This window comes from Gasterosteus aculeatus, chromosome 9 (assembly GCF_964276395.1).
Source record: "Gasterosteus aculeatus chromosome 9, fGasAcu3.hap1.1, whole genome shotgun sequence".
NCBI classification, from domain to species: Eukaryota; Metazoa; Chordata; class Actinopteri; order Perciformes; family Gasterosteidae; genus Gasterosteus; species Gasterosteus aculeatus.
In genome coordinates this window covers 14,442,488-14,459,458 of record NC_135696.1, presented here as the reverse complement: position 1 = coordinate 14,459,458, position 16,971 = coordinate 14,442,488, and the positions used below count along the sequence as shown (strand labels likewise).

General features: G+C 40.4%; 1 protein-coding gene across 3 annotated transcripts in view; it reads right to left on the bottom strand.

Moving 5' to 3' along the window:
* The window catches only part of ctnna2 (catenin (cadherin-associated protein), alpha 2), a 224,977-nt gene that overhangs the window by 63,354 nt on the left and 144,652 nt on the right, over window positions 1–16,971 (bottom strand). The window lies entirely within an intron of this gene.

Sequence of the window (16,971 nt, the reverse complement as noted above, 5' to 3'; positions counted from 1 at the left end):
GTTATATCCATCCATCCATCCATCTTCAACCGCTTATCCGGGGTCGGGTCGCGGGGGCAACAGCTCCAGCAGGGGACCCCAAACTTCCCTTTCCCGGGCCACATCTACCAGCTCTGACTGGGGGATCCCAAGGCGTTCCCAGGCCAGTGCAGAGATATAATCTCTCCACCTAGTCCTGGGTCTTCCCCGGGGCCTCTTCCCAGCTGGCCGTGCCTGAAACACCTCCCTAGGGAGGCGCCCAGGGGGCATCCTCACCAGATGCCCAAACCACCTCAACTGGCTCCTTTCGACGCAAAGGAGCAGCGGCTCTACTCCGAGCTCCTCGCGAATGGCTGAGCTTCTCACCCTATCCCTAAGGGAGACGCCAGCCACTCTCCTGAGGAAACCCATTTCGGCCGCTTGTACCCGTGACCTAGTTCTTTCGGTCATGACCCATCCTTCATGACCATAGGTGAGGGTAGGAACGAAGATTGACCGGTAGATCGAGAGCTTTGTTATATCTAAATGTTGAATGTAAATCTAAATGTTAAATGTAAATCTAAATGTTGAATGTAAATGTAACATTTGTACTGCACTTACTTACTAACATTATCCTTGGAAAAGTTATTGCATGAAATTACATGAATTTCTCTCTAAATGTTTGAAAAAGTGACATATGAATATTATATTATATGATAATGCTAAATGTAGCAACACTTTGCAGGATTTTAGAACGTGCGACATTTTACAAACGGCGCCCCATACAAAACCACCTAGTCTTCTTTTGTCTCATGCAATACTAGAAATTCAAGGAGGCGCCAACTTAAGGACAAACCACTGCAATCTTTTAGCAATTTCTTCATTTGAGTCGCATTCCAAGTTCAGCATGCGTTACAATGTGGGCACATCGTGTCGTGAAAATACTGCTCAATGAAAAGAGCTGGTAGCCATAAAAACAGATATAATTTATTTTACTGGCTAATGTTTCGCAGGCTTGCCCTTGGCCAGCGCTCATATAGCTCAAGTTTTCATTCATAAAGATGTTTATAGGAACGAGTTATATTTGTCTCTTCACTCATACTACAGTTTGTCACCCCCTGTTCCAAAAGCAATCACACAATGCAGCACTTTTTGTGGAGCAATGCACCAAACTGAAAGGGAAGAAAAATTATTGTTATAATTTCAACAATATGTTTTATATTCAATCCCATATTCAGCCAAGAAAAGACCCACCTGACCCCAACCCAGCAACTAAACAGTTTACACACGGTTTTATAACCGTTTTTGTTGTATTCTCAAATATACAACAAATGTCCTGATAGAAAAGAGGATAGCATTCAGTTGCCCTTTATTATTTTCCACACAATCATACAAGCACATGTACGAACGGACAAGCCAGTCACTGCTAAAGCAGAGGACATACAACATTAGTCATTGTGCTGCTTATTGAGCCTAATGTGTCATTAAAGCACCAGAGGGACGCGCAGGATTAAAGATGCTCAACGCCAAAACTAAAAAGGGGCTTAACGTGAACTGTTTTGAGGACACAAGTGTTCACATGATTGTGAATAACCTTGGCCACGCTGTCCTTTAGTTAGTCTAGTCAATTTATTAATATAGCATATTTAATAAAAACAGGAATGCTTGAAGAGGTATTTCCGTTAGAGGTTTGCATGTATAAGGTATATATCATTAAAGAAGTAAATGTTCATTACATCAGTACGGAGATGGAGAAGCTTTAACACTAAAACTAAGTGAAGAAATCCCTGCCGTTTTATTTCTGAAAAGTCTTAACTCTTTAATCTGCGTTAAGAAGATTAAAATAACACAGTGATGTCAGTCTGAAGGGAAACAAATGAAAACACTTGTAATTAGGACATGTAAAAAAAGGGCAGCACTGTAATGTGTGTTTTCCTTATTTCTACTACACCTCTTTGAGTAATGCTGTACATTTGGGATCGATGCAATGTTTTTAACAGATACAACCAATGAAGGACGCCAATATTACCAAAAATACACTTCCGATGTACTGAAAGTACTGTTCTGGTTTGATATGTGAAACTTCTTTGACACATAATGAATAATGTGTTGCTCACGTTGGGTTATCTGCGAAACATACAATACAATTAAAAACACTACGCATGAATCCCCCATACATGGAAGTGCACAATGATTCATAGGTTATCCAATGCGTCAGGCTGATATTCAGCTCCGGTCTTAAATATGCGCATGTACGTGTGTGTGCGTGTGTGTGTGTGTGTGTGTGTGTGTGTGTGTGTGACAAAAAAAAAAAAGTTGTATTTGTCTACAATGTTTATCAGGGGAACTATTTAACTTTCCTCTATTCCAGGTGTGCCCTGTGTGTGCAAGCAACACTCTCAAACTCACAGCCATTAAAAGCCTGACAGCACAGTGGTCTGCTGATTCAATCGTCTACCGTACAGAAACGTTGATTGCTTAGTTATTGACTGCCACATAATAGAATGTGTATGTTTCTCTCTCTCTCTCTGCTAAAACATAAGTACCTGTGTTGTTTGCAGGCAATGTTCCAAATCGTCCCCTTCCATGATTTCCTACCCCCCCACCCCCCATGTTCATCCTCACTTGGGGAGCAAAAGATAGAGGAGGCCGCCTGAAAGGAGGCATCTAGTGCATGGGGTAATGGAGGCAGGAGCAGCGGAGTTGCTCATGTCTTCAGAAGACGGTTGGTGGACTCTGTGGAACGGCTGAAGTTGAGTGCGCTCGCGCACTGCAGTACAATTTGCTGTACTGCATTTCTGATCCTGTGATGATGCAGTAAGAAATCAAAAGGTGCCTGCTGAAAAAATGCTGTGTTGTGGCAGAATGTTTCAGGTTTGTTGGTTTTTCATTTCAATTTAACGTGTGATATAAGAGCAAATTTAAAGCTGTGATAGGTCATTTGTTTCCATTGTCTTTAGATCCTGGCAGTAATAGATAAATCAAATGCTCGGAGAAAAAAAAAGTACTGGACAAGTCTGTCCAATAATGTCATTCCTCTTAATTTAAAAGTATTGGATAAATTACATTTTGGGGGAGTGGCTTTGGATGGATGCCCCTAGGATGGGCTGTCAGTCTCTTGGTGAATTCATTCATTCATTCTGGCTTGATTTTGTGATGAAACCGCGGTAGTTTTGTATTTCTGTATACTTTTCTTCTGCCTTGTTTTTTAGTTGGATATTTTAAGTATTCCTAAGCAACAAATGTATCACTTTCTCCTTCTTACATTTGTTAATCCAGGCATGTCTTTCATGCTATTTGAGAGCATTTGGGTTAAACAATTTCTAAAGTCTTGTATCCAGCAACAATGCAAGATGCAATAAAGCAGTCCATCAAAATACTTCTGATGCAAAATACAACTTGACTGCATTCACACATTATCTCATATTAATTCTGCTTTTCAAACCATGTCTCCATGTCATAAATGCAAATAGCAAGAAAACCGAGGGATAGTGAAATAATAGAGAAATTATCTGGTAATTCATAGGCAATAACATGCCAAATCCATCAACGGGGCATTTCAATCAGTGGGAGGAAAATAGAAGACAGGGGAAGAGGCCTTTCAAGACCAACGTGTTAAATTACATCAATTCCGGTTCCTCGTCAATTCAATTAGGCAGGAGGGAGAGGTACAATTACTGTCCAATGTGGTTACATTGTCTACTGCCAGTTTAGAGGGGAAGTCAGTGATAACGAGAGGGTGAGGAAGCGTTTGTGTATGTGTGGGCCCTTGGGAGGCGGTTGATAATAGTGGTGAGATACTGGTCAGGTTACCAAGAGATAATGGGCATCTAGATCCTCATTATGATAAGTTGTGCTCCTTCTGCTGTAATGCCATGGATGGGCCAATTTGACTCGTTCTCATTAAGTGGAGTTTAAAGAGGTGCAGTGTTGGCTATCAGCTAGTTGGATTACATGATACTGAAAAAGAAAACACGCCACGACGTCAGTGGCGGAAAAGGATTCTTCCAGAGCAGCAAACGAAGAACACAACAAATGTGTGTTTGTTGAAGCAAGTCGGCTGGTTGAATACTTTACTGAGTGGATTACACGGGGGAAAGAGTAGATGTCAATTAGTTTTAATCTTTCATATACTCACTTAACCTGCGCATGATTGAAAATAGAATATAATATGATAAAAAATATAACAATGTATTTAAGATAGTGAATGAAAATGTATTTTGGTTGCAAAATAACTGTGAATCATTGTGATGGAATTGTTTTAGATAATTTTTTCTGTTTGCAGATTCAAATTATATTTTTTACAAATGAAAGAGATTCCGGCCCGATGGCAAGAAGGTCCTGGGTTCAAACCCGCCCAGCACCTTTCTGGGTGGTTTGCATGTTCTCCCCGTGCCTGCGTGGGTTCCACCCGGCTCCCTGCACAGTCCAAAGACATGCTCTGTCGGGTTAATTGGTGACCCTACCATTGGCCGTAGGTGAGAGTCTGTCACCGGCCAGGCCAGGGTGCAGCCCTTATCTCGCCCTGATGCTAGCTGGGATTGATTGACTCCAGCCCCTGCCCTCCCCCCATCCCTCTCTCCCTCCCTCACGACCCGCCAGAAGTTGACTGACTGACTATTGGCAGGGATCTGTCACGGGGGACGTGGCCTCGACTGAGATGGGGCGTGTAATCATGAATGGCAGAATAAAGAAGAAGGATGAGGACCTTCCTCGACCTCAATGCCCTCAGGTAACCTAGGCACTGCAACGATTATGACTCAACACCTTATGTGAACGATCCTCACATGATTGGCAGTAAAATCATCCACGACTGTGAGGGTTCTGTTTGTCAAGCATTTTTAGACCTTACGTGGCACAAACAGCCAGAAAGAGAGCAATCACATTATGCACGAATGTGCCCTTCAACTACCGCGCTTTGATATCTGAATTGTTCTGCATTGCCGTATCCCGCTGTGAACGCGGCACAGTTTCCCTGCAATGGCGTCTATTTCACACGGACAGCTCCGCTCTGTGCAGCAGCCGCCACCGTTGGATTATGTATATAGTTGACATTTAGTTAAACAAAGACACCACACAAGACTTGAGTTGACTGAAAAGGAGTGAACAATTCACCAAACACTGGCTAATCTCATTAAGCGAGTCAATTCTTGCCCCATGTTTACGTTTCCAGCTATGGCAAAAATCCCCACCTAAATACATCCCCTTCTTCATGCTTGTGTTCAATCATTTTTCACTCTTTACACTTTGTGTCGTGTCTTTGTTAACATCTGCGTCTGCCAGAATGTCAACTAAATTGCAAAGATTGGCCGATGCTGCAATGAGCCAGGCTCTTGTTCATATAATGTCTCCGGATACATGCATATAGGTCTGAACGCTATAGACTTTCTTTTTGTTATTAATGAGGTGTAATGAAAGTGATAATGACCTAAGGCAGTGGCTCTCAATCCTTGTCCATGTGACTCCTGGTGCACCACATGTATCTCATTATCCTTCCTGTTTTACAAATTGTACACACAAGTGACTACATTGGGAAGGGCCAAAATAATGCGTATCTGGGCTATTTAGTGGCAAAGTCGAAATCCATTGTTCATTAGTTGATTGATATATTCAAGAATATTTCATGATGCAGTGGAATGAGTATCCCTAACTCCTGTGTGGACGCTCAGGAAAGCCGGCGCAGTCCCATGGGCTGCTTATTCGAGGGCTTGATGTATCTTCTCCCCTCACATTGTTGGCCATAGTATCTATAACAGTGCTGTTTGAGCCTGGCCGTTTCCTGTAGCTTAGAGGTAATGCAGCCATGACAGCCCTGCCTGAAGAGGAGCCAAAGTGCCTTCTGGCACTAGGTCGCTTCAGCTTAATGGCTGATGCCGTTTGCTTACTCCTCTTATTACACTGGCTCACGCTTAGACTGCAAGCCTGTCTCTGGCTGTAAGGATGTGTGGTCAAGTAGGCTGTGGAGGAGAAGAAACATATGGCTTATCATCAAGCACCTCGCAAGGATGAAATGAGCAGTAGGTCTACGACAAAGGCAAAATGAGGGATTAATAGCCAGTGTGCATGGTAAAATCTCAGGTAATATAAATTTGCACTGTTGTACAAAGATGTACACACAGTATGCTATTTGACAAAAATAAGTATATGTATATTACCTTTCAAACCAGAACATTTGGTTTTAAAGCATAAAACATAATGCTGAATTCTAGATGTAATTTTGCTAGATGTTCCGTGTTTAACCGAACGATTTGCCATATTCTCAACCAGTCATGAAAATTCAGACCGTAAAGAGCATTTTCACTGGGAGGTAGAATAAACACTTTATTATCTACCTTAGTCAGAAACTGCTGACGCTGTAAACCATAAAAGACATATTTCAATTTTTTTTATGTAAAGGTAAACGTATGGGAGCAACTGAAACTTGGATTAATGGTACTGTAATGTAAGACAGGTGATAGAGGGCTGTGAAGTCCACAAAATACTGAAAGATGTACAGAATGTGTTAGAATCTCAATTCTTACTGTGTATGGAGTTTAAAAAAGAAAGTTATAATAATTATTAATAGAGGGATAGTGCAGTTAAAAGTACACTTTTCTTTTACACATTTAAGTGTGAGATCCAAGTCATCATATGAGTTAAAAGGGTTTCAAAAATGGCAGCACCAAACATGCAATGTGAAATGTGTCAAAAGTGAGAAATTGTGCCGTCTGTTTGATTTACTGATGTGTCGTGAACAATTCCAATGTACGCTGTTACATGAAACGGGACCTCATGCAGTCATGCAGGGGCTGCAGAATAGTAGCCTGAAGAGAAGGTGGAATATTAAACACTAAGTGTGTTGTATGCCATGGTTTTAGCTGCATAGTGTCGGGAGAATAGGGGAAAGGAGGATGGGGAAATGTCTGGTTATCAGACAGAAAGAGAAAGAGAGCAGGGGATGAAAAAAAAAGTCTAGTCCTGCAGAAGCAGCGTGGGGAGCTAGAGCAATGCTGCCTGCAGCCTCCCTGAACTGAATAGCAAGTAGTTTGCGAGGGAGGGACTGAAGAAAGGGCAGCAGGAGAGAAGAGAAGCGAGGGTGGGAGATGCTGTGAATAGGTTAGAGAGGGTGAGAAGATATGAGAGTGGTGTGATATCTGTGATTGCAGAAATGTGGCAAAGAGAAGAAAGAGAACGAGTCAATGGGGTGCGAAGAAAGTTTGAGTACCATTGATGTACTTCTGTTCCTTCACAGAGCTGAAAAACGTCTATGTATCACACACCCACTTGAATACACATGCATTCACAAACATGACGTTTCAGTCTGTGGGCCTTTTTTTTTTTTTCAAATAGCGATGCTCCAATGTAACTCAAATGCAGCATCACGGCTAGAGAATTTGAAAGCAGACTGTACAGGGCAATCCAATGCAAGGAGCCGTTCCTAAAACCAGGATACATAATCCCATTTCCATCCTTTTCTCTTTCCTGTATTGTATCATGTATGTACTACATGTTTTGAATTAAGGGATTTCCATAGGCTACGCTAGTAGTAAAAACAAGAATGTGCACTACCGGCGTCAAATTCTCAAGTACTTTAAGAATTAATTTCATCTCTCATGAGTATTGCTGTTGAGATCACTCACTGTACCTGTCATGTCACAGATGCGTACAGATTTCTCCACACTCTAAGACCGCATTTTAGTATTCACAATCTATGCTACAAAAAAGAAGGAATGTGTATCACACACCTCGACAAAAACTGCAGCAAATGCAGCAAACATCGGTGGGATGTAAGAGTCAAATTATTTGTTCAATCAGAAATACGTCAATGCAGTTTCCAGAGCAGGCAGGCGTTTGTTGTCATTGACAGCAAGACCCCTAAAGAATGATATGCACAGTTTTGTTAACTGGGATAATGATGACTCGTCTGGGTATGTTGCTGTGTGTAGGTTGCTGTAATCAGGGATTAGGGTGTTTTAGGAAACAGAAAAAAATGCCCTTTAATCTGACAGCAAACAGTAGCCAGCCTGGGATCAAACAAAAACATGTTAATGATAGCACGATGACAATAGCGCCTACCTATCGCCCGTAGTGACCGAGCCCAGCACACAGACGATTGCAGTGTATATATATATATATATATATATATATATATATATATATATATATATATATATATATATATATATATATATATATATATATATATAAACCACACAGATATACTGTACAAAGCTCAACGGTCAACTTCTGTAATGATCCAGGTGGCATCAACTTCAAAGACTGCTGGACCCGTCTTATTATGTCTCCCACTATCCTTTTAAACGTGGATTTATCTGTGCGGCCACGCTGCAGCACAACCACCAACAGAGTTGTTGTTGCTTTTGGTTTCGAGGAACAGTAGAGCCACAGAATATCTGAAAATGATGTAAGTGTGCTGCGTGAGGATGGATTAGGGGATGGGATTTACTGTCATGGTGGGTGTTTAGGGTGTTTAGGGAGTGATGTCTTTTCAAAGGACATCTATTCTCTTCTTTAAGCTGACTTACAAAATGAATTACTACAATGGTCACTGTCGTGCGGGTCCGACCAATGTTTTTCAGGAAATGACCCTTGGAAATATAGTCTGTCGTTTCTTAAACTGTCTTGGAGAACAGCACAGATTCGAACACTCAGAGAGACATATGCAGCTCTCTACGTCTGATTTATTAAGCTGTGCTACGGCATCTAGATGAGCACTGATTTGATCACAGGCTGATGGATTGATTCAGCTGTGGAAACAAGGACATGCTGCACAAGTCCATTATTTACATACCACATGCTAATTTTTGTGTGTTTGGCAACCCTTGGCCTATTAAATGGGATGCCTCCTGCTACAAAATCTCCATATAACTATGTGGGAGTGGAAATAGGAAAAGATTCGCCATGGTTACCGGGATTTACCAGAGTTCCCTCCTCTGTTCTGCTCTATAAAGACAATTCAAGTGCCTCCATAAAGACTCCATCTTGTTATTTAAAAAAAAGTTTTTCAATGTAATTGCTTTGAATTTCTGCATAATATATTTATAGACCTACATGATATATTGTAAAACCCTGATGTGCTATGAATGCATACTGGTGTCTAAGTGCAACACATTTGCAATAGGTGTATACGATTAGATGAACACAATCAACAACATGCAATACCTCTGTGAATGCCTTTGTGATGTTCATTTATTTTTGTTTAGTAGCGTGTCTACACTCATAAGTGGCAATTTGAGGTGTTGCTTTGGATTTCATTAATTGAAAAACACCTCCTGAATAAATATCGTTAAACTTTGAGTCAGTGATCTTCAAGCAAATATACCGACAATGAGAAATGACTGATAGACACTGAATGTCAAAAAAATATGTACACTATACATAAATTTGTAGCAAAATAATGGCTTTTCAATCCAGAAATCTTAATGAAAAAATGAATGACAAATACAACAGAGCCACGAGTACATGCAAGTTAAAACTTTTTAATGAAAATTCTGTGCCTGAAGACATTGGCCATCTATTTTAATACCACAGTGTGCTGTGGCAATAACGGTTAGGTTAGTCCAGGAGCAGAATAAGAAGAACTAGTGGGGATCACAAGGAGGGTGAAGTGTGCCCCTGGGCTGGCCGGCGTTATTTTCAAGGCTTTGACAGGGTCAGGTCTCTGCTGAGCGTTATCGTCTTAATTATGCATGGCCCATCTGGTCGACAAGGCTCCGGTGTAGGTGAGCAACTGAATTGACAGTAGCTGATACAAGAACGACATGATGAATAATGTTGATAACTAGTCCCTGTCCTTAACTACTCTCATAGAGTGATGGCAATATATAGTATGTTTAAGGATGTAAAACAACCATTGTGACCCCCAAAATGATGCAATCCACATGATAAAGCTAGCTAAGGAATAGCTGGGCTGTTGATGTGGCTGAATAGGTCAAACGTGTCCACAGCGCGAGGACTTGTGGGAAAAAAGTTCAGTGATTCAGTGAAGACGAGAATGACATCAAACAGTAGCTGCATGTTGAAATATATCCTCTGAATTCAAGGGTTTTCCTATTCCACCAACCACCGTGCAGGGGTTGGGTAATTGGTATTTTTGTATTAAAAAGGTGTTTTGAGTAAGCTCAATATTTCTTGCTTTGAAATGATTTTAAAGCAGTTACACAGTGGGCAAAACTCACACAGATACACACATGCACAGAGGAGGAGGCAGAAGTAGCTGCCCTTGTCTGCTGCCAGAGACAATACGCTGCATTTCGGAAGCAGTTTTAAATCCAGTAGGTTTATGATGTGTTAACAATTGTGCCGTGCAGGGTTTGGGCATCAGAAGCTATCATCTGTCTAGCTATGTTTACTTTACACAAACTTACACGTGTGGTTGTAACTTCAGCCAGTGGACAGCTGGTCAGTTGCTAAAACGTGGCATCTGTAATGTATGTTTAATGATGACTGAACAGGTGAGTCAAAATAAACTGGACTTTTTTTTTAATTCCATTAGCATGGAAGCTAAATTTGACTTTAGTACATAAAAAAAACAGCACTGGTATAATTTGCTCCATATGCGTAGTAGACAAACACCACCTGCCGACAACTATGACAGACTGGCCACTGACATACCCTGAAGGCATTGCAGTGAGATGTAAATTCCAAAGCCTGATTCGTAAAAGGCACATGCACACCCACTGGCACCATGGACACAAATATCTCTATGAACCGCGCTGGCGAACAACGACTCAGTGGATGGAGTCAGGGTGTCCTCCCTTTTCTCAGCACACACCAACTGAAATGCATGTTAGTTCTTGTCACAGAATTGATCCCTTCATTGTCCTTGACCAAGGCACTGGCCTGAGGACGAGAGCAGAAGACCCCAAAGAGATTAAAGAAGACTTAACAACCCCTTAAGTCATTATGATGAGATATCTCTGATATCCACTGCAAATACTGGTGTTATTTCAACCCTGTAGTGAATTTGAGGTGTGCCAGATTTTGTAGTTGACTGATAGTTGTCCTCTACACTTGTAACATACTAAAAATAATACTAATAGTGCACTAATCAAAAGGTGTAAAACCTTGACGTATAACGTGTTACTGCCCCGTCTGTGTGCAGTCATGTTACTGTGTGTAGACAAACTGACCTGTGAGAGAATCACCGTTGATGCTACACGGACCGAATGACACATGAAACGTAGCCTCACATGTTTTCATTTTCACTTTCCAAAGCAATTTGTTGGCCTTTGCTTAAATGTTTATAAATTATTTCACTGTATAGAGGTTTTAAATGTAAATATTAATGGGGTAAAGATTCAGGTCTGAACTTTATCTTTTTCAATTCTCCTCAAGAGACAGAACGAGAGAGTGAGAGAGAGAGAGAGAGAGAGAGAGAGAGAAAGCATCGCGACGCATTCCTTTAATAAAGCAAGTGACAACGGCTGCATTTTTTATCTCTCGGCCTCCCGTCGGGCGGACGCGCTGCTTGAGGCCCACGGCTCGGCGTTAACGCCGCTCTGCTAGTTTGACCAGCAGGGGGGGAATTGACACCTCACTGGTATAACGTGGTACCGCTTAGGCTTTGGAAAAAACATGTCCGGGGATGTCATCGAACGTGTTGGCATTGTTGAGCGAACTTATGTATGATAGCCGTGTACACCCGTCAAAGTAATAGTCCAAGCGACTTGGGAATCTGTTGGGGAACCCTAAACGAAGTGCCATGATGGGGCATTATTTTATCCTTCATGCTGGCTGCTTGTTTGCTTGGTGCAGATATCAGATATCACCTTACTTGTATTTTTGCAAAATCTTAATTATGCTATAGAAGTACAATAAATTTAGGAATATAATAGCTCACGATTAATAAATATTTGATTGATATGTCATAAATGCTGATGGTGATTAGGATATGGAAATGGTAGTCTACAGATTGCTTTTTAAATTAACTCGTCCAACCCTCTAAAGATGTGCAACGTTGACGTAGTGATGATCATTACATCTTTGTTGCTTCATGACATTTTTGACTTTTGTGAAACCAAGGAAGAAAAATAAGCTCATCAAGGCCCTGTTTTATCAAATGTGAAAGATAATAGGGCAACCTGTAATCTATTACAGTATGTTACATTTTATAGATAATAACAGGCGACGGTTGAGACAATCTGTTAACATTTAAGAGATGCTGATTGATGAGAAATAAAGTTGGATATAAAGTTGTATTGCAAGATATGACTTAGTCGCCAATTAACATTATCTTTTATTTGGTAAAAGCAATGAGATCTCATTTTCAATGTCCGCCATCTGGAACAAAAAAGACATTGTTGCATCAACAAATTGCATCAATGTGCATGTCATGTGTTTGTTTTTCTGTGGTACGAAACAATTTGTGTTGTTACGATCACTACACAGTCAAACGACATGTTTAGGATGTGACGCCTCTTCCACGTCATCATGTTCTTCAACATCCGGCAACTACTATCCAGGTGAGACATGAATGAAAGAGAACGAGAGCTCCAGTGAGCGCCACCATGCGTAGCTCTGTCGCTAGATGTGCAGCCGGGAGGTACAGTACTTGGCCTTTATGCGTGAAAACATTACTCATCTTGATATAAACAGTATTAAATGCTGCTGGCTAATGTCTGGACATCTTTTGCATCGATTTCTATATATGAATGCCTGTGAAAAACAGCAACCGACCGGTTTATTCATGTAATAATCAGCAGTTAATAGAAGGGTCCTTTTGTGTGCTGTTTGTGGCTGATTGACAGAGTGATGCCAATTTGGGAGCTAAATTACTGGCTGAATCAATCATTGTTTAAAGGAAAGCAAAACTAGGACATCGTATTGTCTAGGACATAATGAATGTGTTTGTATTGCTTACAAATAAAGTTGTAATTGCATACAACACAATTCACTTAATTTCATTACAAGTTCCAAGATGTGGGACTTCATGCGTCAAATGTGAAACAGCCCTATTGTGTATTACAAGGTTCATCCGTCCTTGTGCTGCTTAACTCTGAGCTCTTAGCTCCCGCTCCTTACCTTACATTGCAAAAAGGGCACAAGGGATGGATTTAAAAATAATTTCAGGGCAAAGTTACAAGTGTTTCAGCCTTTTGCATCAGAGACACGTCTGTTTTCTGGATTTCTGGTCTGCTTCATCCCAACATGAGAAAGGATAGTGGACACATGAATGATGTGCCCAAGGATTTGGGCTCTGAATGAGGCAATATGCCCGGGTAGTGTGGGTCATCCGGAGTGGGGGGGGGATGCTGCTCTGGAGGGGTGGGTTTTGAAAATGGGCTTGGTGACTCCCAGTGGGGTTTCTGTCTCATCCGACAGCAGAACAAAGTTCCTTTGGCAAACGCGGTGGAGTCACAAGCACAGAAGCAGGTAGTCTATAAAGCCAAAAACGATCGACCAAGAATATAAAGAAAGATCATGAAAAAAAGGTTAAAACATGTCACTCAAATATATATATATAGATTGATAGGTTGATTATAACGGTTGAATTGGGTTTGCTTGAATTAGGTTTGAGTGTCGTTCTTAATTCGTTCTTTGTCATTTTTAAACATTAATCATTGGTAAGGTATGAGACCAAAGCAAGACACAGTGTGTCAGTTTTCTAAGCTTATATTGACAACATGTTTACAACAGCATTAATAGTATTCCAAACATGTGACGCTAGGATAGGGAAAGAAGATAAACGTCTTTACTACGAGGTCTGCACACCTCAACGTCACAACATTGCTGGTGATGACTTTTAATAAATATTTACATACTTTCTGTCATTTATGAAATCTACCATTACTAAAAGCAGGGGACATCTAAACTTCAGGCAGTAGCAGTAGGGATACTGTGATAGTCGTTTTACCATTGTTTTTTGGAATTTGGAAAAATGTCTTTTATTAAACCAAAACTGAAGGCTTAGGAGTTCACAAAAAAAACAAAAAAAACAATCACTCAACAAATCCTACCACACCTTCTCCCACGAACGCACCACTGTTCCTGCTTCAGCACACAACTAGAACCATGGTGTCGTCGTCGATCCAACGCTCTCTTTTGAACGCCATGTCAAGTCCATCAAACCCACCTTCTTTAATCTTGAAAAACATCGCCGGCGTACACGCCACCCTCTCCTCTTCAGCAGCTGACACACTCATCCACGCCTTCATCCACCTCTCAACCCGGTGACTGCGCTTTACCTGCACACTAAAATGCTGCTTACATTTGTATAATGGTATTTTTGTCATCCAAAGTACCAAAAATAAATGGAAAATAAGCACTAAAACTGAAAGGAGTAACGTTAACTCTGTGTCCACTTTTGACCCTTTTTAGTCTGAGAGAAACCTCCATCTGCTGGAGGGCGCACTCAATTGCAGATGCAGAATTGTCTCTTGCTGTTTCCACACCATGCCACTTCCACCGCCTCTCTACTGCAGAAGTATCTGCACCGACCCTCACCGGGAACCTTTCTCAGCTGCCCGCCACAATTATCTCTGCAGCGAGCCAATTAGTCACCATCTTTCTTTTGTTGGGCTCACACAGTCAAGCGTGCTGTGATCTCAGCGAATTATTTGAATAATGGGGCAGAAGCCAGAGGTCCTAATAGTTTGATTATTTTTTGATCCCAAAAATCAATCCATTGTGCAGACAATACAACAAAATCTGCAACCATTGTATCAAAAAACCTTCAAAAGTCTTCAAAAAGGTCAAACGTAAATCAACAGTGTATTTTTTACCCCTAAAAAAAGGAATGGCCAGATGGAATGGCCAGAGCACCATTGTCTTTATTATTATTATTGTGATACATGCCCCTGGAACATGTGGTACATTTAGTTCAATTGACGAGAAGGGATGCATTGCTTTCCCTCACAAAGAACATCAACTATATAAGCTGTATACACTTGGAACTTTGGATGTATGTGAGGAAGTTTTTACATTTTTTACCTCAGACCTTTGACGTTCATTGAGAAGGAAGATGTCCTACAAATGGACAAAAGCTTCATCCACCAAAAGCCTTTACAAGGTCTTATGGATTTTCTGAAACAATTTGAGATCGATCCAATAATCAGTAATGTGCATGAGTAATATATGAACGTTAAAAACCTACGAATTTCCTGTTTCCACTATGTGGTTGTCGTTGTATTTGTCATGTGTCGTAGTGGGTGGAGCCTGATTAAATTGTACATTTACACACACATATATATATCAAATTCATTTTGATATATATGTACACAAAGACAAAGCTACTTGCTGAAAGTAAGAAAGACTCTTTTTTTGTTGAGAACTTGATGATTCGTTGTTTGTTTGATATGACAAATTATGTTACCTTCAAACCCTGACCTGAAAGCTAACAGAAAAAAAAAAGACTGAAATGTAACTCAATAACAAATAAATCCACATCCTTATCATCCATCATTCGTAAATACTGCTGAATCTGTTCATATGACTGGATCCATGTGAGTGTTTTAGTGGGCATGTGTGCGTCACCCACAAATACACAGACACTCACTTCCACTTCCACTTGTGCTGACTTTAACTTCAAAGCAGAGCGCCAAAGCTCTTAAAGTCTTAAACTGATGGTCTGGATACTCTCATCTTCTGTCAAATCATTATAGTGCACCAAGTCATTAGCTGATGGTGTAGTCATCTATTATAGCTAAGAGGGAATATAGCAAAGGCGAAGCAGAGAGCTGTGCAACTTCAAGATGACCAGATCCTGTGAAGGACACCTTGTTGACTAATTTTGTTTATGGTGGAATTCAAAAGTTGGACCTGGATCTGGAGAAAGCAGAGTCTTAGGTAACACAGTTGATTAATAGATTGTCAAATGAACGAGGCAACATTTGAACCAATTTGTTAAAACCGCTCCCATGATGTCACAAGAACTAGGCTGACTTTAGGTCACAGTGAACTTCACCTGTGACCATAAACCATCCACATCCAGTCAGTTCATCTTATAGTTTAGAGGCTTAAAATATTAAAAAGAATATCAGTTGTACGGTTTATTAACCAAGAATAAGTGGTTTCAACAAGGTGACTGAAAGGGCTGTCAGTTCTGCCACATAAACATAAAATATTTTTTGAAGTCCCTCGTGATGAATGCAGCATTTAAGGAAAATCTGTTGAGTGCCAGAAAAAAAGGGTCAGAAGAAAGTACACGGCTCTTAGGTAAAGGCGGTTTATCTGTAAAATTGGCTTGCAAATGAAAACTGTCTGATGTGCTGCACAAGAAAGCGATGTGCAACAAGCATATTACTATCCGAGTATAGTATATATATATATATATATATATATATATATACTCACACATGGATTTCAGCCTCTGTTCCTTCTCTTTTCAAATGAAGCTCAGTTAGATAAACAGCTTATAATATTGGTAGTGTAAGAGAGTTGGAAAGGGGGATATTGTGATGCAGCAGTAATGGGTTATACCACTGGATGGGGATTATTTTTCTGACAAAATACTATCTAATCTTTTACAGAGTATTCTGAAGGTACCCGTCCTTATTTAGTGCTTGATGTGTTTTTCTCTTACAAACACATATGACTGAAGAGCTGAGTCCAGATGAGATATGTTGTACATTATCATAAGTAGAACTTATTTTTTTATATAAGTATATCTATATCTATGCTATTGCCTAGCACATGCTCTTAGACTACTACCCATCCTACAAAAACAACCAGATTACAACAAACACATCACAAACATGACACGGTAAACATGTGTTATAACATGACCTTAATTTGGGATTTTGACTGGGCTCGGTATACCCAAGAGTTCTTACATTACGCCAGTTGTCTGAAGAATTATTTGAGTATCTTTGTATTTTGTTAATTCTTAAAAAAACAACAACGAGAAAAACAGCCAGATTAACGAGGTGGCCTAATGTCAAAGCATCTGTCAGTAAATACACATTGACCTAAAAGACAAAACACATAATATATGATGAATGCAAGGGGCTGTCACAGCTCATTGTTTTTCATACAATTAAAAGGGAAACAAAGATACAACTAGAAGCAATTCAA